The following is a 22124-nucleotide window of genomic DNA, read 5'->3' on the forward strand; positions in this document are numbered from 1 at the left end:
TAGCAGGAGGGCTCCTGATTACATACCTCTCCTGCTGCTGCTGCTGCTGGCTGTCCAGCAGCAGACTGAAGGTGGCTGCTGCTGTGCACAGGTATATAAAGGCTCAGAGCCTATTATGACACGCGCAGCCAGCGTTCCATTGCCACATTCCATCTACTGCAGGCAGGATACCTGGCTGGCTGAATGTCGCTGAGAAGCTCACAGAGACCGCCATAAGCAACAGTTTAACAGAATGCCACAGACTAATCAACCAAACTTTTTGGGTTGGGTTCTCTTTTATAGTCTGCAGGCATTAAATGAAAGAAGTCAGTGTTCCAGCAGAAGGAGACAACGTTTCAGAAAAGGCATTGTAGCAAACCAAAAAAGAAATTTTAAGCGCAGCAGAGTAACCAGCGCACATACCTGTTAGCTCAGGTGAGTTTAAAAGGCTGCTGTTGATAACAAGGGCATTTGCTAAATAGATGGTGTGTGTGCAACAATATACTGAAAGGTCAATTATATTGTGCAGCTTATCTCACCACCTGTAGTTATTTAGGTGAAAGCTCCAAAATGCTTGCCTAATATGTCTGTTTATCCAAAAGGAAGTAAAAAGGGAGAGCTAGAAAGATAGCATTGCATCACATTACATGGCAATGCAATGCACAGTTGCTGAAGTTGAACCAAAATGAGCTTGTAATCTGGCTTCTGCAACTTTGAACATGAAAAATCCAATGAGGAGAAGAAAAGCAGAGCCAAAGAGTCCATCCCAAAATCCGACAAACAAGCAAAATGAACAAAAAACATTGAATTCAATTCTTTCTGATTTTAGAAACTGCATTAAAGAAGGGGTGCACCGGTCCTGGAGATACTGCAATACCAGGTCAATGCGTGGAGTGGACAGAGCAAGCTCTTTTTCCATCTCCCTGTTCTAAAAATCCATTTAATATATGGTCCCCAGATAGGGGACGTATCAGATATTAAACTGATAAGAACAGATACTACACTTGATCTTAGCCAAAAGGCCGAGAAGCGATAACCAGAATTGGTTTCAAACTACGGAGCCACCCAAGGATCCTAAAAAGTCCATTTGTGGAGATGAGCTCCTGGACTCCCGTTAAGAAGACATGTTGTCAACCTCTAGATCCCTTACATGCCTGCACTTTTCGGCTTGCTGCTGCTGCAATCCACGCGTTTTAGATCTGCATAACTCCACCTCTTTAAACACAGCACCTTCACCCCCTGCTGTTCCCACCCGCCTCAACACCGTTGGAAGGGAGGAGAACCAATTAAGGCGGGGGGTGGGGTGGAACGAGCAGCTGTCTACCCTTAGCAGGAGGGCTCCTGATTACATACCTCTCCTGCTGCTGCTGCTGCTGGCTGTCCAGCAGCAGACTGAAGGTGGCTGCTGCTGTGCACAGGTATATAAAGGCTCAGAGCCTATTATGACACGCGCAGCCAGCGTTCCATTGCCACATTCCATCTACTGCAGGCAGGATACCTGGCTGGCTGAATGTCGCTGAGAAGCTCACAGAGACCGCCATAAGCAACAGTTTAACAGAATGCCACAGACTAATCAACCAAACTTTTTGGGTTGGGTTCTCTTTTATAGTCTGCAGGCATTAAATGAAAGAAGTCAGTGTTCCAGCAGAAGGAGACAACGTTTCAGAAAAGGCATTGTAGCAAACCAAAAAAGAAATTTTAAGCGCAGCAGAGTAACCAGCGCACATACCTGTTAGCTCAGGTGAGTTTAAAAGGCTGCTGTTGATAACAAGGGCATTTGCTAAATAGATGGTGTGTGTGCAACAATATACTGAAAGGTCAATTATATTGTGCAGCTTATCTCACCACCTGTAGTTATTTAGGTGAAAGCTCCAAAATGCTTGCCTAATATGTCTGTTTATCCAAAAGGAAGTAAAAAGGGAGAGCTAGAAAGATAGCATTGCATCACATTACATGGCAATGCAATGCACAGTTGCTGAAGTTGAACCAAAATGAGCTTGTAATCTGGCTTCTGCAACTTTGAACATGAAAAATCCAATGAGGAGAAGAAAAGCAGAGCCAAAGAGTCCATCCCAAAATCCGACAAACAAGCAAAATGAACAAAAAACATTGAATTCAATTCTTTCTGATTTTAGAAACTGCATTAAAGAAGGGGTGCACCGGTCCTGGAGATACTGCAATACCAGGTCAATGCGTGGAGTGGACAGAGCAAGCTCTTTTTCCATCTCCCTGTTCTAAAAATCCATTTAATATATGGTCCCCAGATAGGGGACGTATCAGATATTAAACTGATAAGAACAGATACTACACTTGATCTTAGCCAAAAGGCCGAGAAGCGATAACCAGAATTGGTTTCAAACTACGGAGCCACCCAAGGATCCTAAAAAGTCCATTTGTGGAGATGAGCTCCTGGACTCCCGTTAAGAAGACATGCTGTCAACCTCTAGATCCCTTACATGCCTGCACTTTTCGGCTTGCTGCTGCTGCAATCCACGCGTTTTAGATCTGCATAACTCCACCTCTTTAAACACAGCACCTTCACCCCCTGCTGTTCCCACCCGCCTCAACACCGTTGGAAGGGAGGAGAACCAATTAAGGCGGGGGGTGGGGTGGAACGAGCAGCTGTCTACCCTTAGCAGGAGGGCTCCTGATTACATACCTCTCCTGCTGCTGCTGCTGCTGGCTGTCCAGCAGCAGACTGAAGGTGGCTGCTGCTGTGCACAGGTATATAAAGGCTCAGAGCCTATTATGACACGCGCAGCCAGCGTTCCATTGCCACATTCCATCTACTGCAGGCAGGATACCTGGCTGGCTGAATGTCGCTGAGAAGCTCACAGAGACCGCCATAAGCAACAGTTTAACAGAATGCCACAGACTAATCAACCAAACTTTTTGGGTTGGGTTCTCTTTTATAGTCTGCAGGCATTAAATGAAAGAAGTCAGTGTTCCAGCAGAAGGAGACAACGTTTCAGAAAAGGCATTGTAGCAAACCAAAAAAGAAATTTTAAGCGCAGCAGAGTAACCAGCGCACATACCTGTTAGCTCAGGTGAGTTTAAAAGGCTGCTGTTGATAACAAGGGCATTTGCTAAATAGATGGTGTGTGTGCAACAATATACTGAAAGGTCAATTATATTGTGCAGCTTATCTCACCACCTGTAGTTATTTAGGTGAAAGCTCCAAAATGCTTGCCTAATATGTCTGTTTATCCAAAAGGAAGTAAAAAGGGAGAGCTAGAAAGATAGCATTGCATCACATTACATGGCAATGCAATGCACAGTTGCTGAAGTTGAACCAAAATGAGCTTGTAATCTGGCTTCTGCAACTTTGAACATGAAAAATCCAATGAGGAGAAGAAAAGCAGAGCCAAAGAGTCCATCCCAAAATCCGACAAACAAGCAAAATGAACAAAAAACATTGAATTCAATTCTTTCTGATTTTAGAAACTGCATTAAAGAAGGGGTGCACCGGTCCTGGAGATACTGCAATACCAGGTCAATGCGTGGAGTGGACAGAGCAAGCTCTTTTTCCATCTCCCTGTTCTAAAAATCCATTTAATATATGGTCCCCAGATAGGGGACGTATCAGATATTAAACTGATAAGAACAGATACTACACTTGATCTTAGCCAAAAGGCCGAGAAGCGATAACCAGAATTGGTTTCAAACTACGGAGCCACCCAAGGATCCTAAAAAGTCCATTTGTGGAGATGAGCTCCTGGACTCCCGTTAAGAAGACATGCTGTCAACCTCTAGATCCCTTACATGCCTGCACTTTTCGGCTTGCTGCTGCTGCAATCCACGCGTTTTAGATCTGCATAACTCCACCTCTTTAAACACAGCACCTTCACCCCCTGCTGTTCCCACCCGCCTCAACACCGTTGGAAGGGAGGAGAACCAATTAAGGCGGGGGGTGGGGTGGAACGAGCAGCTGTCTACCCTTAGCAGGAGGGCTCCTGATTACATACCTCTCCTGCTGCTGCTGCTGGCTGTCCAGCAGCAGACTGAAGGTGGCTGCTGCTGTGCACAGGTATATAAAGGCTCAGAGCCTATTATGACACGCGCAGCCAGCGTTCCATTGCCACATTCCATCTACTGCAGGCAGGATACCTGGCTGGCTGAATGTCGCTGAGAAGCTCACAGAGACCGCCATAAGCAACAGTTTAACAGAATGCCACAGACTAATCAACCAAACTTTTTGGGTTGGGTTCTCTTTTATAGTCTGCAGGCATTAAATGAAAGAAGTCAGTGTTCCAGCAGAAGGAGACAACGTTTCAGAAAAGGCATTGTAGCAAACCAAAAAAGAAATTTTAAGCGCAGCAGAGTAACCAGCGCACATACCTGTTAGCTCAGGTGAGTTTAAAAGGCTGCTGTTGATAACAAGGGCATTTGCTAAATAGATGGTGTGTGTGCAACAATATACTGAAAGGTCAATTATATTGTGCAGCTTATCTCACCACCTGTAGTTATTTAGGTGAAAGCTCCAAAATGCTTGCCTAATATGTCTGTTTATCCAAAAGGAAGTAAAAAGGGAGAGCTAGAAAGATAGCATTGCATCACATTACATGGCAATGCAATGCACAGTTGCTGAAGTTGAACCAAAATGAGCTTGTAATCTGGCTTCTGCAACTTTGAACATGAAAAATCCAATGAGGAGAGGAAAAGCAGAGCCAAAGAGTCCATCCCAAAATCCGACAAACAAGCAAAATGAACAAAAAACATTGAATTCAATTCTTTCTGATTTTAGAAACTGCATTAAAGAAGGGGTGCACCGGTCCTGGAGATACTGCAATACCAGGTCAATGCGTGGAGTGGACAGAGCAAGCTCTTTTTCCATCTCCCTGTTCTAAAAATCCATTTAATATATGGTCCCCAGATAGGGGACGTATCAGATATTAAACTGATAAGAACAGATACTACACTTGATCTTAGCCAAAAGGCCGAGAAGCGATAACCAGAATTGGTTTCAAACTACGGAGCCACCCAAGGATCCTAAAAAGTCCATTTGTGGAGATGAGCTCCTGGACTCCCGTTAAGAAGACATGTTGTCAACCTCTAGATCCCTTACATGCCTGCACTTTTCGGCTTGCTGCTGCTGCAATCCACGCGTTTTAGATCTGCATAACTCCACCTCTTTAAACACAGCACCTTCACCCCCTGCTGTTCCCACCCGCCTCAACACCGTTGGAAGGGAGGAGAACCAATTAAGGCGGGGGGTGGGGTGGAACGAGCAGCTGTCTACCCTTAGCAGGAGGGCTCCTGATTACATACCTCTCCTGCTGCTGCTGCTGCTGGCTGTCCAGCAGCAGACTGAAGGTGGCTGCTGCTGTGCACAGGTATATAAAGGCTCAGAGCCTATTATGACACGCGCAGCCAGCGTTCCATTGCCACATTCCATCTACTGCAGGCAGGATACCTGGCTGGCTGAATGTCGCTGAGAAGCTCACAGAGACCGCCATAAGCAACAGTTTAACAGAATGCCACAGACTAATCAACCAAACTTTTTGGGTTGGGTTCTCTTTTATAGTCTGCAGGCATTAAATGAAAGAAGTCAGTGTTCCAGCAGAAGGAGACAACGTTTCAGAAAAGGCATTGTAGCAAACCAAAAAAGAAATTTTAAGCGCAGCAGAGTAACCAGCGCACATACCTGTTAGCTCAGGTGAGTTTAAAAGGCTGCTGTTGATAACAAGGGCATTTGCTAAATAGATGGTGTGTGTGCAACAATATACTGAAAGGTCAATTATATTGTGCAGCTTATCTCACCACCTGTAGTTATTTAGGTGAAAGCTCCAAAATGCTTGCCTAATATGTCTGTTTATCCAAAAGGAAGTAAAAAGGGAGAGCTAGAAAGATAGCATTGCATCACATTACATGGCAATGCAATGCACAGTTGCTGAAGTTGAACCAAAATGAGCTTGTAATCTGGCTTCTGCAACTTTGAACATGAAAAATCCAATGAGGAGAAGAAAAGCAGAGCCAAAGAGTCCATCCCAAAATCCGACAAACAAGCAAAATGAACAAAAAACATTGAATTCAATTCTTTCTGATTTTAGAAACTGCATTAAAGAAGGGGTGCACCGGTCCTGGAGATACTGCAATACCAGGTCAATGCGTGGAGTGGACAGAGCAAGCTCTTTTTCCATCTCCCTGTTCTAAAAATCCATTTAATATATGGTCCCCAGATAGGGGACGTATCAGATATTAAACTGATAAGAACAGATACTACACTTGATCTTAGCCAAAAGGCCGAGAAGCGATAACCAGAATTGGTTTCAAACTACGGAGCCACCCAAGGATCCTAAAAAGTCCATTTGTGGAGATGAGCTCCTGGACTCCCGTTAAGAAGACATGTTGTCAACCTCTAGATCCCTTACATGCCTGCACTTTTCGGCTTGCTGCTGCTGCAATCCACGCGTTTTAGATCTGCATAACTCCACCTCTTTAAACACAGCACCTTCACCCCCTGCTGTTCCCACCCGCCTCAACACCGTTGGAAGGGAGGAGAACCAATTAAGGCGGGGGGTGGGGTGGAACGAGCAGCTGTCTACCCTTAGCAGGAGGGCTCCTGATTACATACCTCTCCTGCTGCTGCTGCTGCTGGCTGTCCAGCAGCAGACTGAAGGTGGCTGCTGCTGTGCACAGGTATATAAAGGCTCAGAGCCTATTATGACACGCGCAGCCAGCGTTCCATTGCCACATTCCATCTACTGCAGGCAGGATACCTGGCTGGCTGAATGTCGCTGAGAAGCTCACAGAGACCGCCATAAGCAACAGTTTAACAGAATGCCACAGACTAATCAACCAAACTTTTTGGGTTGGGTTCTCTTTTATAGTCTGCAGGCATTAAATGAAAGAAGTCAGTGTTCCAGCAGAAGGAGACAACGTTTCAGAAAAGGCATTGTAGCAAACCAAAAAAGAAATTTTAAGCGCAGCAGAGTAACCAGCGCACATACCTGTTAGCTCAGGTGAGTTTAAAAGGCTGCTGTTGATAACAAGGGCATTTGCTAAATAGATGGTGTGTGTGCAACAATATACTGAAAGGTCAATTATATTGTGCAGCTTATCTCACCACCTGTAGTTATTTAGGTGAAAGCTCCAAAATGCTTGCCTAATATGTCTGTTTATCCAAAAGGAAGTAAAAAGGGAGAGCTAGAAAGATAGCATTGCATCACATTACATGGCAATGCAATGCACAGTTGCTGAAGTTGAACCAAAATGAGCTTGTAATCTGGCTTCTGCAACTTTGAACATGAAAAATCCAATGAGGAGAAGAAAAGCAGAGCCAAAGAGTCCATCCCAAAATCCGACAAACAAGCAAAATGAACAAAAAACATTGAATTCAATTCTTTCTGATTTTAGAAACTGCATTAAAGAAGGGGTGCACCGGTCCTGGAGATACTGCAATACCAGGTCAATGCGTGGAGTGGACAGAGCAAGCTCTTTTTCCATCTCCCTGTTCTAAAAATCCATTTAATATATGGTCCCCAGATAGGGGACGTATCAGATATTAAACTGATAAGAACAGATACTACACTTGATCTTAGCCAAAAGGCCGAGAAGCGATAACCAGAATTGGTTTCAAACTACGGAGCCACCCAAGGATCCTAAAAAGTCCATTTGTGGAGATGAGCTCCTGGACTCCCGTTAAGAAGACATGCTGTCAACCTCTAGATCCCTTACATGCCTGCACTTTTCGGCTTGCTGCTGCTGCAATCCACGCGTTTTAGATCTGCATAACTCCACCTCTTTAAACACAGCACCTTCACCCCCTGCTGTTCCCACCCGCCTCAACACCGTTGGAAGGGAGGAGAACCAATTAAGGCGGGGGGTGGGGTGGAACGAGCAGCTGTCTACCCTTAGCAGGAGGGCTCCTGATTACATACCTCTCCTGCTGCTGCTGCTGGCTGTCCAGCAGCAGACTGAAGGTGGCTGCTGCTGTGCACAGGTATATAAAGGCTCAGAGCCTATTATGACACGCGCAGCCAGCGTTCCATTGCCACATTCCATCTACTGCAGGCAGGATACCTGGCTGGCTGAATGTCGCTGAGAAGCTCACAGAGACCGCCATAAGCAACAGTTTAACAGAATGCCACAGACTAATCAACCAAACTTTTTGGGTTGGGTTCTCTTTTATAGTCTGCAGGCATTAAATGAAAGAAGTCAGTGTTCCAGCAGAAGGAGACAACGTTTCAGAAAAGGCATTGTAGCAAACCAAAAAAGAAATTTTAAGCGCAGCAGAGTAACCAGCGCACATACCTGTTAGCTCAGGTGAGTTTAAAAGGCTGCTGTTGATAACAAGGGCATTTGCTAAATAGATGGTGTGTGTGCAACAATATACTGAAAGGTCAATTATATTGTGCAGCTTATCTCACCACCTGTAGTTATTTAGGTGAAAGCTCCAAAATGCTTGCCTAATATGTCTGTTTATCCAAAAGGAAGTAAAAAGGGAGAGCTAGAAAGATAGCATTGCATCACATTACATGGCAATGCAATGCACAGTTGCTGAAGTTGAACCAAAATGAGCTTGTAATCTGGCTTCTGCAACTTTGAACATGAAAAATCCAATGAGGAGAGGAAAAGCAGAGCCAAAGAGTCCATCCCAAAATCCGACAAACAAGCAAAATGAACAAAAAACATTGAATTCAATTCTTTCTGATTTTAGAAACTGCATTAAAGAAGGGGTGCACCGGTCCTGGAGATACTGCAATACCAGGTCAATGCGTGGAGTGGACAGAGCAAGCTCTTTTTCCATCTCCCTGTTCTAAAAATCCATTTAATATATGGTCCCCAGATAGGGGACGTATCAGATATTAAACTGATAAGAACAGATACTACACTTGATCTTAGCCAAAAGGCCGAGAAGCGATAACCAGAATTGGTTTCAAACTACGGAGCCACCCAAGGATCCTAAAAAGTCCATTTGTGGAGATGAGCTCCTGGACTCCCGTTAAGAAGACATGTTGTCAACCTCTAGATCCCTTACATGCCTGCACTTTTCGGCTTGCTGCTGCTGCAATCCACGCGTTTTAGATCTGCATAACTCCACCTCTTTAAACACAGCACCTTCACCCCCTGCTGTTCCCACCCGCCTCAACACCGTTGGAAGGGAGGAGAACCAATTAAGGCGGGGGGTGGGGTGGAACGAGCAGCTGTCTACCCTTAGCAGGAGGGCTCCTGATTACATACCTCTCCTGCTGCTGCTGCTGCTGGCTGTCCAGCAGCAGACTGAAGGTGGCTGCTGCTGTGCACAGGTATATAAAGGCTCAGAGCCTATTATGACACGCGCAGCCAGCGTTCCATTGCCACATTCCATCTACTGCAGGCAGGATACCTGGCTGGCTGAATGTCGCTGAGAAGCTCACAGAGACCGCCATAAGCAACAGTTTAACAGAATGCCACAGACTAATCAACCAAACTTTTTGGGTTGGGTTCTCTTTTATAGTCTGCAGGCATTAAATGAAAGAAGTCAGTGTTCCAGCAGAAGGAGACAACGTTTCAGAAAAGGCATTGTAGCAAACCAAAAAAGAAATTTTAAGCGCAGCAGAGTAACCAGCGCACATACCTGTTAGCTCAGGTGAGTTTAAAAGGCTGCTGTTGATAACAAGGGCATTTGCTAAATAGATGGTGTGTGTGCAACAATATACTGAAAGGTCAATTATATTGTGCAGCTTATCTCACCACCTGTAGTTATTTAGGTGAAAGCTCCAAAATGCTTGCCTAATATGTCTGTTTATCCAAAAGGAAGTAAAAAGGGAGAGCTAGAAAGATAGCATTGCATCACATTACATGGCAATGCAATGCACAGTTGCTGAAGTTGAACCAAAATGAGCTTGTAATCTGGCTTCTGCAACTTTGAACATGAAAAATCCAATGAGGAGAAGAAAAGCAGAGCCAAAGAGTCCATCCCAAAATCCGACAAACAAGCAAAATGAACAAAAAACATTGAATTCAATTCTTTCTGATTTTAGAAACTGCATTAAAGAAGGGGTGCACCGGTCCTGGAGATACTGCAATACCAGGTCAATGCGTGGAGTGGACAGAGCAAGCTCTTTTTCCATCTCCCTGTTCTAAAAATCCATTTAATATATGGTCCCCAGATAGGGGACGTATCAGATATTAAACTGATAAGAACAGATACTACACTTGATCTTAGCCAAAAGGCCGAGAAGCGATAACCAGAATTGGTTTCAAACTACGGAGCCACCCAAGGATCCTAAAAAGTCCATTTGTGGAGATGAGCTCCTGGACTCCCGTTAAGAAGACATGTTGTCAACCTCTAGATCCCTTACATGCCTGCACTTTTCGGCTTGCTGCTGCTGCAATCCACGCGTTTTAGATCTGCATAACTCCACCTCTTTAAACACAGCACCTTCACCCCCTGCTGTTCCCACCCGCCTCAACACCGTTGGAAGGGAGGAGAACCAATTAAGGCGGGGGGTGGGGTGGAACGAGCAGCTGTCTACCCTTAGCAGGAGGGCTCCTGATTACATACCTCTCCTGCTGCTGCTGCTGCTGGCTGTCCAGCAGCAGACTGAAGGTGGCTGCTGCTGTGCACAGGTATATAAAGGCTCAGAGCCTATTATGACACGCGCAGCCAGCGTTCCATTGCCACATTCCATCTACTGCAGGCAGGATACCTGGCTGGCTGAATGTCGCTGAGAAGCTCACAGAGACCGCCATAAGCAACAGTTTAACAGAATGCCACAGACTAATCAACCAAACTTTTTGGGTTGGGTTCTCTTTTATAGTCTGCAGGCATTAAATGAAAGAAGTCAGTGTTCCAGCAGAAGGAGACAACGTTTCAGAAAAGGCATTGTAGCAAACCAAAAAAGAAATTTTAAGCGCAGCAGAGTAACCAGCGCACATACCTGTTAGCTCAGGTGAGTTTAAAAGGCTGCTGTTGATAACAAGGGCATTTGCTAAATAGATGGTGTGTGTGCAACAATATACTGAAAGGTCAATTATATTGTGCAGCTTATCTCACCACCTGTAGTTATTTAGGTGAAAGCTCCAAAATGCTTGCCTAATATGTCTGTTTATCCAAAAGGAAGTAAAAAGGGAGAGCTAGAAAGATAGCATTGCATCACATTACATGGCAATGCAATGCACAGTTGCTGAAGTTGAACCAAAATGAGCTTGTAATCTGGCTTCTGCAACTTTGAACATGAAAAATCCAATGAGGAGAAGAAAAGCAGAGCCAAAGAGTCCATCCCAAAATCCGACAAACAAGCAAAATGAACAAAAAACATTGAATTCAATTCTTTCTGATTTTAGAAACTGCATTAAAGAAGGGGTGCACCGGTCCTGGAGATACTGCAATACCAGGTCAATGCGTGGAGTGGACAGAGCAAGCTCTTTTTCCATCTCCCTGTTCTAAAAATCCATTTAATATATGGTCCCCAGATAGGGGACGTATCAGATATTAAACTGATAAGAACAGATACTACACTTGATCTTAGCCAAAAGGCCGAGAAGCGATAACCAGAATTGGTTTCAAACTACGGAGCCACCCAAGGATCCTAAAAAGTCCATTTGTGGAGATGAGCTCCTGGACTCCCGTTAAGAAGACATGTTGTCAACCTCTAGATCCCTTACATGCCTGCACTTTTCGGCTTGCTGCTGCTGCAATCCACGCGTTTTAGATCTGCATAACTCCACCTCTTTAAACACAGCACCTTCACCCCCTGCTGTTCCCACCCGCCTCAACACCGTTGGAAGGGAGGAGAACCAATTAAGGCGGGGGGTGGGGTGGAACGAGCAGCTGTCTACCCTTAGCAGGAGGGCTCCTGATTACATACCTCTCCTGCTGCTGCTGCTGCTGCTGGCTGTCCAGCAGCAGACTGAAGGTGGCTGCTGCTGTGCACAGGTATATAAAGGCTCAGAGCCTATTATGACACGCGCAGCCAGCGTTCCATTGCCACATTCCATCTACTGCAGGCAGGATACCTGGCTGGCTGAATGTCGCTGAGAAGCTCACAGAGACCGCCATAAGCAACAGTTTAACAGAATGCCACAGACTAATCAACCAAACTTTTTGGGTTGGGTTCTCTTTTATAGTCTGCAGGCATTAATTGAAAGAAGTCAGTGTTCCAGCAGAAGGAGACAACGTTTCAGAAAAGGCATTGTAGCAAACCAAAAAAGAAATTTTAAGCGCAGCAGAGTAACCAGCGCACATACCTGTTAGCTCAGGTGAGTTTAAAAGGCTGCTGTTGATAACAAGGGCATTTGCTAAATAGATGGTGTGTGTGCAACAATATACTGAAAGGTCAATTATATTGTGCAGCTTATCTCACCACCTGTAGTTATTTAGGTGAAAGCTCCAAAATGCTTGCCTAATATGTCTGTTTATCCAAAAGGAAGTAAAAAGGGAGAGCTAGAAAGATAGCATTGCATCACATTACATGGCAATGCAATGCACAGTTGCTGAAGTTGAACCAAAATGAGCTTGTAATCTGGCTTCTGCAACTTTGAACATGAAAAATCCAATGAGGAGAAGAAAAGCAGAGCCAAAGAGTCCATCCCAAAATCCGACAAACAAGCAAAATGAACAAAAAACATTGAATTCAATTCTTTCTGATTTTAGAAACTGCATTAAAGAAGGGGTGCACCGGTCCTGGAGATACTGCAATACCAGGTCAATGCGTGGAGTGGACAGAGCAAGCTCTTTTTCCATCTCCCTGTTCTAAAAATCCATTTAATATATGGTCCCCAGATAGGGGACGTATCAGATATTAAACTGATAAGAACAGATACTACACTTGATCTTAGCCAAAAGGCCGAGAAGCGATAACCAGAATTGGTTTCAAACTACGGAGCCACCCAAGGATCCTAAAACGTCCATTTGTGGAGATGAGCTCCTGGACTCCCGTTAAGAAGACATGTTGTCAACCTCTAGATCCCTTACATGCCTGCACTTTTCGGCTTGCTGCTGCTGCAATCCACGCGTTTTAGATCTGCATAACTCCACCTCTTTAAACACAGCACCTTCACCCCCTGCTGTTCCCACCCGCCTCAACACCGTTGGAAGGGAGGAGAACCAATTAAGGCGGGGGGTGGGGTGGAACGAGCAGCTGTCTACCCTTAGCAGGAGGGCTCCTGATTACATACCTCTCCTGCTGCTGCTGCTGCTGCTGGCTGTCCAGCAGCAGACTGAAGGTGGCTGCTGCTGTGCACAGGTATATAAAGGCTCAGAGCCTATTATGACACGCGCAGCCAGCGTTCCATTGCCACATTCCATCTACTGCAGGCAGGATACCTGGCTGGCTGAATGTCGCTGAGAAGCTCACAGAGACCGCCATAAGCAACAGTTTAACAGAATGCCACAGACTAATCAACCAAACTTTTTGGGTTGGGTTCTCTTTTATAGTCTGCAGGCATTAAATGAAAGAAGTCAGTGTTCCAGCAGAAGGAGACAACGTTTCAGAAAAGGCATTGTAGCAAACCAAAAAAGAAATTTTAAGCGCAGCAGAGTAACCAGCGCACATACCTGTTAGCTCAGGTGAGTTTAAAAGGCTGCTGTTGATAACAAGGGCATTTGCTAAATAGATGGTGTGTGTGCAACAATATACTGAAAGGTCAATTATATTGTGCAGCTTATCTCACCACCTGTAGTTATTTAGGTGAAAGCTCCAAAATGCTTGCCTAATATGTCTGTTTATCCAAAAGGAAGTAAAAAGGGAGAGCTAGAAAGATAGCATTGCATCACATTACATGGCAATGCAATGCACAGTTGCTGAAGTTGAACCAAAATGAGCTTGTAATCTGGCTTCTGCAACTTTGAACATGAAAAATCCAATGAGGAGAAGAAAAGCAGAGCCAAAGAGTCCATCCCAAAATCCGACAAACAAGCAAAATGAACAAAAAACATTGAATTCAATTCTTTCTGATTTTAGAAACTGCATTAAAGAAGGGGTGCACCGGTCCTGGAGATACTGCAATACCAGGTCAATGCGTGGAGTGGACAGAGCAAGCTCTTTTTCCATCTCCCTGTTCTAAAAATCCATTTAATATATGGTCCCCAGATAGGGGACGTATCAGATATTAAACTGATAAGAACAGATACTACACTTGATCTTAGCCAAAAGGCCGAGAAGCGATAACCAGAATTGGTTTCAAACTACGGAGCCACCCAAGGATCCTAACAAGTCCATTTGTGGAGATGAGCTCCTGGACTCCCGTTAAGAAGACATGTTGTCAACCTCTAGATCCCTTACATGCCTGCACTTTTCGGCTTGCTGCTGCTGCAATCCACGCGTTTTAGATCTGCATAACTCCACCTCTTTAAACACAGCACCTTCACCCCCTGCTGTTCCCACCCGCCTCAACACCGTTGGAAGGGAGGAGAACCAATTAAGGCGGGGGGTGGGGTGGAACGAGCAGCTGTCTACCCTTAGCAGGAGGGCTCCTGATTACATACCTCTCCTGCTGCTGCTGCTGCTGCTGGCTGTCCAGCAGCAGACTGAAGGTGGCTGCTGCTGTGCACAGGTATATAAAGGCTCAGAGCCTATTTTGACACGCGCAGCCAGCGTTCCATTGCCACATTCCATCTACTGCAGGCAGGATACCTGGCTGGCTGAATGTCGCTGAGAAGCTCACAGAGACCGCCATAAGCAACAGTTTAACAGAATGCCACAGACTAATCAACCAAACTTTTTGGGTTGGGTTCTCTTTTATAGTCTGCAGGCATTAAATGAAAGAAGTCAGTGTTCCAGCAGAAGGAGACAACGTTTCAGAAAAGGCATTGTAGCAAACCAAAAAAGAAATTTTAAGCGCAGCAGAGTAACCAGCGCACATACCTGTTAGCTCAGGTGAGTTTAAAAGGCTGCTGTTGATAACAAGGGCATTTGCTAAATAGATGGTGTGTGTGCAACAATATACTGAAAGGTCAATTATATTGTGCAGCTTATCTCACCACCTGTAGTTATTTAGGTGAAAGCTCCAAAATGATTGCCTAATATGTCTGTTTATCCAAAAGGAAGTAAAAAGGGAGAGCTAGAAAGATAGCATTGCATCACATTACATGGCAATGCAATGCACAGTTGCTGAAGTTGAACCAAAATGAGCTTGTAATCTGGCTTCTGCAACTTTGAACATGAAAAATCCAATGAGGAGAAGAAAAGCAGAGCCAAAGAGTCCATCCCAAAATCCGACAAACAAGCAAAATGAACAAAAAACATTGAATTCAATTCTTTCTGATTTTAGAAACTGCATTAAAGAAGGGGTGCACCGGTCCTGGAGATACTGCAATACCAGGTCAATGCGTGGAGTGGACAGAGCAAGCTCTTTTTCCATCTCCCTGTTCTAAAAATCCATTTAATATATGGTCCCCAGATAGGGGACGTATCAGATATTAAACTGATAAGAACAGATACTACACTTGATCTTAGCCAAAAGGCCGAGAAGCGATAACCAGAATTGGTTTCAAACTACGGAGCCACCCAAGGATCCTAAAAAGTCCATTTGTGGAGATGAGCTCCTGGACTCCCGTTAAGAAGACATGTTGTCAACCTCTAGATCCCTTACATGCCTGCACTTTTCGGCTTGCTGCTGCTGCAATCCACGCGTTTTAGATCTGCATAACTCCACCTCTTTAAACACAGCACCTTCACCCCCTGCTGTTCCCACCCGCCTCAACACCGTTGGAAGGGAGGAGAACCAATTAAGGCGGGGGGTGGGGTGGAACGAGCAGCTGTCTACCCTTAGCAGGAGGGCTCCTGATTACATACCTCTCCTGCTGCTGCTGCTGCTGGCTGTCCAGCAGCAGACTGAAGGTGGCTGCTGCTGTGCACAGGTATATAAAGGCTCAGAGCCTATTATGACACGCGCAGCCAGCGTTCCATTGCCACATTCCATCTACTGCAGGCAGGATACCTGGCTGGCTGAATGTCGCTGAGAAGCTCACAGAGACCGCCATAAGCAACAGTTTAACAGAATGCCACAGACTAATCAACCAAACTTTTTGGGTTGGGTTCTCTTTTATAGTCTGCAGGCATTAAATGAAAGAAGTCAGTGTTCCAGCAGAAGGAGACAACGTTTCAGAAAAGGCATTGTAGCAAACCAAAAAAGAAATTTTAAGCGCAGCAGAGTAACCAGCGCACATACCTGTTAGCTCAGGTGAGTTTAAAAGGCTGCTGTTGATAACAAGGGCATTTGCTAAATAGATGGTGTGTGTGCAACAATATACTGAAAGGTCAATTATATTGTGCAGCTTATCTCACCACCTGTAGTTATTTAGGTGAAAGCTCCAAAATGCTTGCCTAATATGTCTGTTTATCCAAAAGGAAGTAAAAAGGGAGAGCTAGAAAGATAGCATTGCATCACATTACATGGCAATGCAATGCACAGTTGCTGAAGTTGAACCAAAATGAGCTTGTAATCTGGCTTCTGCAACTTTGAACATGAAAAATCCAATGAGGAGAAGAAAAGCAGAGCCAAAGAGTCCATCCCAAAATCCGACAAACAAGCAAAATGAACAAAAAACATTGAATTCAATTCTTTCTGATTTTAGAAACTGCATTAAAGAAGGGGTGCACCGGTCCTGGAGATACTGCAATACCAGGTCAATGCGTGGAGTGGACAGAGCAAGCTCTTTTTCCATCTCCCTGTTCTAAAAATCCATTTAATATATGGTCCCCAGATAGGGGACGTATCAGATATTAAACTGATAAGAACAGATACTACACTTGATCTTAGCCAAAAGGCCGAGAAGCGATAACCAGAATTGGTTTCAAACTACGGAGCCACCCAAGGATCCTAAAAAGTCCATTTGTGGAGATGAGCTCCTGGACTCCCGTTAAGAAGACATGTTGTCAACCTCTAGATCCCTTACATGCCTGCACTTTTCGGCTTGCTGCTGCTGCAATCCACGCGTTTTAGATCTGCATAACTCCACCTCTTTAAACACAGCACCTTCACCCCCTGCTGTTCCCACCCGCCTCAACACCGTTGGAAGGGAGGAGAACCAATTAAGGCGGGGGGTGGGGTGGAACGAGCAGCTGTCTACCCTTAGCAGGAGGGCTCCTGATTACATACCTCTCCTGCTGCTGCTGCTGCTGGCTGTCCAGCAGCAGACTGAAGGTGGCTGCTGCTGTGCACAGGTATATAAAGGCTCAGAGCCTATTATGACACGCGCAGCCAGCGTTCCATTGCCACATTCCATCTACTGCAGGCAGGATACCTGGCTGGCTGAATGTCGCTGAGAAGCTCACAGAGACCGCCATAAGCAACAGTTTAACAGAATGCCACAGACTAATCAACCAAACTTTTTGGGTTGGGTTCTCTTTTATAGTCTGCAGGCATTAAATGAAAGAAGTCAGTGTTCCAGCAGAAGGAGACAACGTTTCAGAAAAGGCATTGTAGCAAACCAAAAAAGAAATTTTAAGCGCAGCAGAGTAACCAGCGCACATACCTGTTAGCTCAGGTGAGTTTAAAAGGCTGCTGTTGATAACAAGGGCATTTGCTAAATAGATGGTGTGTGTGCAACAATATACTGAAAGGTCAATTATATTGTGCAGCTTATCTCACCACCTGTAGTTATTTAGGTGAAAGCTCCAAAATGCTTGCCTAATATGTCTGTTTATCCAAAAGGAAGTAAAAAGGGAGAGCTAGAAAGATAGCATTGCATCACATTACATGGCAATGCAATGCACAGTTGCTGAAGTTGAACCAAAATGAGCTTGTAATCTGGCTTCTGCAACTTTGAACATGAAAAATCCAATGAGGAGAAGAAAAGCAGAGCCAAAGAGTCCATCCCAAAATCCGACAAACAAGCAAAATGAACAAAAAACATTGAATTCAATTCTTTCTGATTTTAGAAACTGCATTAAAGAAGGGGTGCACCGGTCCTGGAGATACTGCAATACCAGGTCAATGCGTGGAGTGGACAGAGCAAGCTCTTTTTCCATCTCCCTGTTCTAAAAATCCATTTAATATATGGTCCCCAGATAGGGGACGTATCAGATATTAAACTGATAAGAACAGATTTTGCGTTTATATTTAAAATATCGTAGTCTTTATCTTTTCTTCAGAGCTTTAAAATAACATCTTCCATAGGTGATAGTTCCATATACTCAGGGCTCTTTTCTTTCCAAGCTTCTTCATATCCATTAGGTAGTACATATAAATTTCACTTAATGCCAGTCTTATACAATCCTTGACTTCTATATAGTCTCTTTTAAACAACAATATGTTTCTGGTCTTCCATAGAGCACTTTTAACACAACTCAAAGTGCACCATAAAACTCTCTCTTTTTCTTTCGTCATGTTTGGTAAAATCCCATATAAAACCACTTCATGGCTTAAAAAATTAAGACCAGATAAAAATTTTAAAAGCTCACCACAGTCTTTCCACACTTGCTGTGCAAAATCACAATTCCAAATAAGGTGCATAGTAGTCTCATCATTATTGCACTGATGCCTCGGGCAGGTTTGTATAGTGCTAAGTCTTCTTTTAAACTGGAAATCACGAGTCGGTAAACATTCCTGCACAATCATCCAAGCTAAGTCTTTATGTTGATTCATCAGGTAAGGTGCATTTGTTAAATTCCATATTTTAGTGACTCTGCTATATGAATAATGGCTTATGGGCGTCAAAGTTTCTTTCTTTTTTAATTGCTGCAGCAGCTTCCTTGCATTCTTCAATGTCTCCATCTCAAAAGAATCTAGGCCATATAATCTGATAACTTTCTCCAGGATGGCATATTGTTGTGGAGGGGATAACAACACTGGGCTTGTTAAAGAAATGGATATCCACTTTCGCCTCCTAAAAATGTGGCCAGCTGCATATCTTAAAAAATGTGCCCAAGGGCTTGAAGCAAGCATATATTTAAAACAGAGGCTAAAAAACTTGGAGTATAAAAACAGTTTGACGTTGGGAACATCCTTACCACCAAGGTGGTGCATCTTGTACATTGTTTCTCTCTTCACCTTTTCGAACTTAGAGTTCCACACAAATTCAAACAGCATTCTCTGTAATCTTCTCGCTGTAAGGTCACTTGGGGGATAAACATAACTGAGATATAACATGACAGGAAGCAGAAGGGCCTTAATAATTAAAACTTTACCTTCGATTGTTAATTTTCTTAATTTCCAAAAGTCAATCTTCTTTTGTATTTTGTCCCTTACTCCATCCCAGCTCTTCATTCCATCATTCTGTCGATCAAAAATCACGCCCAGAATTTTAATCTTCTCTGACTGCATCGGGAGATCAGGGATGGACACATCCGCCCAATTGCCACGGACAAAACAATCACATTTCTCAATGTTTAACTTAAAACCTGAGGCTTCACAAAAAAAATTGGTCGTTCTTATAGCTCTCCTGAGAGCGGCAGGTGATGAACAAAAAATAGTAATATCATCCATGTAGCCCATTACCTTCACATCTCTTCCATGTCCTCCAGGGATAGGGACACCTTTAATCACTTTATCCTCTCGTAGCATAGATAAAAGAGGCTCTATTGCACATATAAATAGCACTGGGGACAAAGGGCAGCCTTGCTTCACACCTGAATGCAAAAACACTTCATTAGACAAAAATCCATTGATTAAAATTTTACTAAAAGAGTTCTTATATAAAAGTGCCACTTGCTTGATAAAAATTTCAGGGAAGCCCATTTTTTTTAAAACCAACCATAAAAAACAATGAGAGACACGATCAAAAGCCTTTTGAAAATCCAACGATAAAATTGCTAAGTCTTGCTTCCTGGATTGCTGGTACCATATGACATCGCGGATGGTATTGAGATGCTCCGCAACTCCTCTTCCTGGCACCCCACATACCTGGTCTTCATAAATAACTTTGGATAAAACTTTTTTAAAACGGTTCACTAAAATTTTGGACATCAACTTGTAATCAACATTCAACAGTGTGATTGGTCTCCAGTTTGCCAGATGGGATTTGGCTCCTTTTTTAAAAATCAGGGAGACCAGACCACTTCTCCAAGATATAGGCAGGATATCACACTTAAAAGCTTCTTTGATTACTAAAAACAAGTCGGGTTTTAAAAAATTCCAAAATTCACGATAAAATTCAACAGGCAAACCGTCAGAACCAGGGGTTTTCCCATAGGAAAAACTTTTGATAGCAGCATCTACTTCCGACAAGGTGACTTCAGTGCATAACAATTCTTGGTCTTCGCGGCTCAGACTATTTTTTAATGAATTAAGGGCATCTTCAGTAAAAGACTGGTCTATAGTTTTCTCATTAAAAAGCTGCTGATAAAACTGGTGAGCTTGGTTGAGCATACCTTCAGTTGTAGTTTCACCCTCTAATTCTGTTATCATTTCCTTAGCAGCAACTACTTTTTTAAAAAAAAATCTTGAGCACTTTTCATTTTTCTCCATCACTTCAATTTTTGAGTTATAAATTATTTCCTTACCCTTCGACTCTATACTCTTTTTAATTTCTTTTTTTGTTGCTTCAATTAAATCGTCCATTTCAAGTCCCACATCTCTTAGTTGATAACAGGTCTGCAATTTAGTAATAAGCCTTTTATGCCAAGCGGACTTTTCTCTTGCATTGGCTATGCTGACCTTGATAAAAAAACTTTTTATCTTCATCTTGCTGTATTCCCACCATTCTAGCAGAGTTAAAAATTTTTGTTGTTTTGTTCTTAAATAATTAAAAAACGCTTTAAAATCTGTTCTTACCTTAGGATCTTGTAACAATGTTGTATTTAGCCTCCAAACTCCTCTTGCCTTGACAAGCCCAGGTAATTCTAACTCTGATAGCAACATCTTATGATCTGAAAAAATGTTTGGGATTAAGACAACAGATTTGACATTCACATATTGGGACATGAAAATAAAATCAATACGAGATTTAGAAGAAGAGTTCTCCCAAGTATAACCGGGATCATTACTACGGATCTCTTTCCAGGAGTCTCTAAGAAAAAAATCAGTTAACAAATCCTTTAGTTGTTTCTCTGTTTTGTCTTTTTTAGGAACGGTGGAACTCCCGCTTCTCCCTTCACCAGGCAAGACACAATTGAAATCCCCACAGAACATCAGAGGCGATGAACCAGGTAGGTAATATTGCACATCTTCAAACAACTGATGTCTCTCTTCCTTCACCGGAGAAGCATAAATGTTCAAAAGTCTAAAGTCCACACCTTTAAAACTAATATTTAAGAAAAGAGCACGTCCAGAAGAAATGTCCACAAAAGAGTTGATTTTAAAGTCATGCGACCTAAACAGCACTCCAATGCCAGAGGAACGATTTTCATTATCTCCGGACCAGATAGAGGGCCCATGAGGCCAATCTTTTCTTAAATCTGCATAATTCATATCAAAGTCAATGTTACATTCTTGCAAACAAAAGACATCACAGTCCACTGTTGACAGGTAGGAAAACAAAGCAGCCCTTCTTGTAGAGCCCCTTATACTCCTCACATTGAGCGAGGCTACTTTAATTGATGAGGTCATGATAGGTTAGTTCAGGTCACACTACTGTCAGAATCAGACATAAAGCCCACCGATGTTAACGGGCTCTGCACTTCTGAGTCCGAAAAAGAAATGTTTATAGGGTCTGAAGGCCTTGGCTCCTCAGGAGGGGCAGCGGGAGCCATTGGCTTGTATTGCAGAAGACTTGGTTTTAATGGACACTTCTTGGAAGTCTCCCTGGCCACATTCTCATCAGACCTATCATCTGTTTTCCTTTTCCTACGAGTTTCCAGCTCCATTGCTTCTTCCTCCGAGCTAAATGTCCCGATTTCAGCAGAGGGACTCCCCTCCACCACCATATCACCCGGATCAGAATCAGCAGCCCAGTCCTTAGATGAAGCTTCCCTCCTCTCAGGACGGACAGGTTTCTCAGCTGGAGGTTTCTGCATAGACGTGGGCTTATGCGCAGCAGGAATAGGAGAACTGGCAGGTTTTCCCTGTGCAGCAGGCACTGAAGTGCTTGTGGACCCGCCTACAGGGGGTTGTGTTCGCACAGTAGATACAGGAGCACCGGTGGGACCCCCCTTAGCAGCAGGAGCAGGAGGGTTGGTTGGCTTCCTCTGTGCAGCAGGTGCAGACGTACCACCTGATGTACTAGCAGGCTTGGTCTGTGGAGCAGGTACTGGAGAGCTAGAAGACTGCCCCCGCGCTGTAGACGCACCCGCAGGAGCAGGAACAGCAGAGGGTTGCCTCTGCCCCCCGGGAGCAGA

At 44.0% G+C, this 22124-nt stretch overlaps 13 non-coding genes and 1 pseudogene across 13 annotated transcripts; all 14 read right to left on the reverse strand.

Annotated features, from left to right (window-relative positions):
- Window positions 1–822: 822 nt before the first annotated feature.
- On the reverse strand, window positions 823–1013 carry LOC141233794 (U2 spliceosomal RNA). The gene has a single exon (XR_012299823.1). It is a non-coding gene; the product is annotated as a U2 spliceosomal RNA (small nuclear RNA).
- Window positions 1014–2128: 1115 nt separating this feature from the next.
- On the reverse strand, window positions 2129–2319 carry LOC141233795 (U2 spliceosomal RNA). Its single transcript, XR_012299824.1, has one exon. It is a non-coding gene; the product is annotated as a U2 spliceosomal RNA (small nuclear RNA).
- A 1115-nt stretch (window positions 2320–3434) lies between these two features.
- On the reverse strand, window positions 3435–3625 carry LOC141233796 (U2 spliceosomal RNA). Its single transcript, XR_012299825.1, has one exon. It is a non-coding gene; the product is annotated as a U2 spliceosomal RNA (small nuclear RNA).
- Window positions 3626–4737: 1112 nt separating this feature from the next.
- On the reverse strand, window positions 4738–4928 carry LOC141233797 (U2 spliceosomal RNA). Its single transcript, XR_012299826.1, has one exon. It is a non-coding gene; the product is annotated as a U2 spliceosomal RNA (small nuclear RNA).
- A 1115-nt stretch (window positions 4929–6043) lies between these two features.
- LOC141233799 (U2 spliceosomal RNA) lies at window positions 6044–6234 on the reverse strand. Its single transcript, XR_012299828.1, has one exon. It is a non-coding gene; the product is annotated as a U2 spliceosomal RNA (small nuclear RNA).
- Window positions 6235–7349: 1115 nt separating this feature from the next.
- Window positions 7350–7540, reverse strand: LOC141233800 (U2 spliceosomal RNA). Its single transcript, XR_012299829.1, has one exon. It is a non-coding gene; the product is annotated as a U2 spliceosomal RNA (small nuclear RNA).
- A 1112-nt stretch (window positions 7541–8652) lies between these two features.
- LOC141233801 (U2 spliceosomal RNA) lies at window positions 8653–8843 on the reverse strand. The gene has a single exon (XR_012299830.1). It is a non-coding gene; the product is annotated as a U2 spliceosomal RNA (small nuclear RNA).
- A 1115-nt stretch (window positions 8844–9958) lies between these two features.
- Window positions 9959–10149, reverse strand: LOC141233802 (U2 spliceosomal RNA). The gene has a single exon (XR_012299831.1). It is a non-coding gene; the product is annotated as a U2 spliceosomal RNA (small nuclear RNA).
- A 1115-nt stretch (window positions 10150–11264) lies between these two features.
- Window positions 11265–11455, reverse strand: LOC141233803 (U2 spliceosomal RNA). The gene has a single exon (XR_012299832.1). It is a non-coding gene; the product is annotated as a U2 spliceosomal RNA (small nuclear RNA).
- A 1118-nt stretch (window positions 11456–12573) lies between these two features.
- LOC141233804 (U2 spliceosomal RNA) lies at window positions 12574–12764 on the reverse strand. Its single transcript, XR_012299833.1, has one exon. It is a non-coding gene; the product is annotated as a U2 spliceosomal RNA (small nuclear RNA).
- A 1118-nt stretch (window positions 12765–13882) lies between these two features.
- Window positions 13883–14073, reverse strand: LOC141233805 (U2 spliceosomal RNA). Its single transcript, XR_012299834.1, has one exon. It is a non-coding gene; the product is annotated as a U2 spliceosomal RNA (small nuclear RNA).
- Window positions 14074–15191: 1118 nt separating this feature from the next.
- LOC141233806 (U2 spliceosomal RNA) lies at window positions 15192–15382 on the reverse strand. The gene has a single exon (XR_012299835.1). It is a non-coding gene; the product is annotated as a U2 spliceosomal RNA (small nuclear RNA).
- A 1115-nt stretch (window positions 15383–16497) lies between these two features.
- On the reverse strand, window positions 16498–16688 carry LOC141233807 (U2 spliceosomal RNA). The gene has a single exon (XR_012299836.1). It is a non-coding gene; the product is annotated as a U2 spliceosomal RNA (small nuclear RNA).
- Window positions 16689–17803: 1115 nt separating this feature from the next.
- Window positions 17804–17979, reverse strand: LOC141234071 (U2 spliceosomal RNA; annotated as a pseudogene).
- Window positions 17980–22124: the final 4145 nt, after the last annotated feature.

This window comes from Phyllobates terribilis, unplaced genomic scaffold, assembly GCF_046119375.1.
Source record: "Phyllobates terribilis strain yellow unplaced genomic scaffold, ASM4611937v1 Scaffold_629__1_contigs__length_933511, whole genome shotgun sequence".
Taxonomy (NCBI): Eukaryota; Metazoa; Chordata; class Amphibia; order Anura; family Dendrobatidae; genus Phyllobates; species Phyllobates terribilis.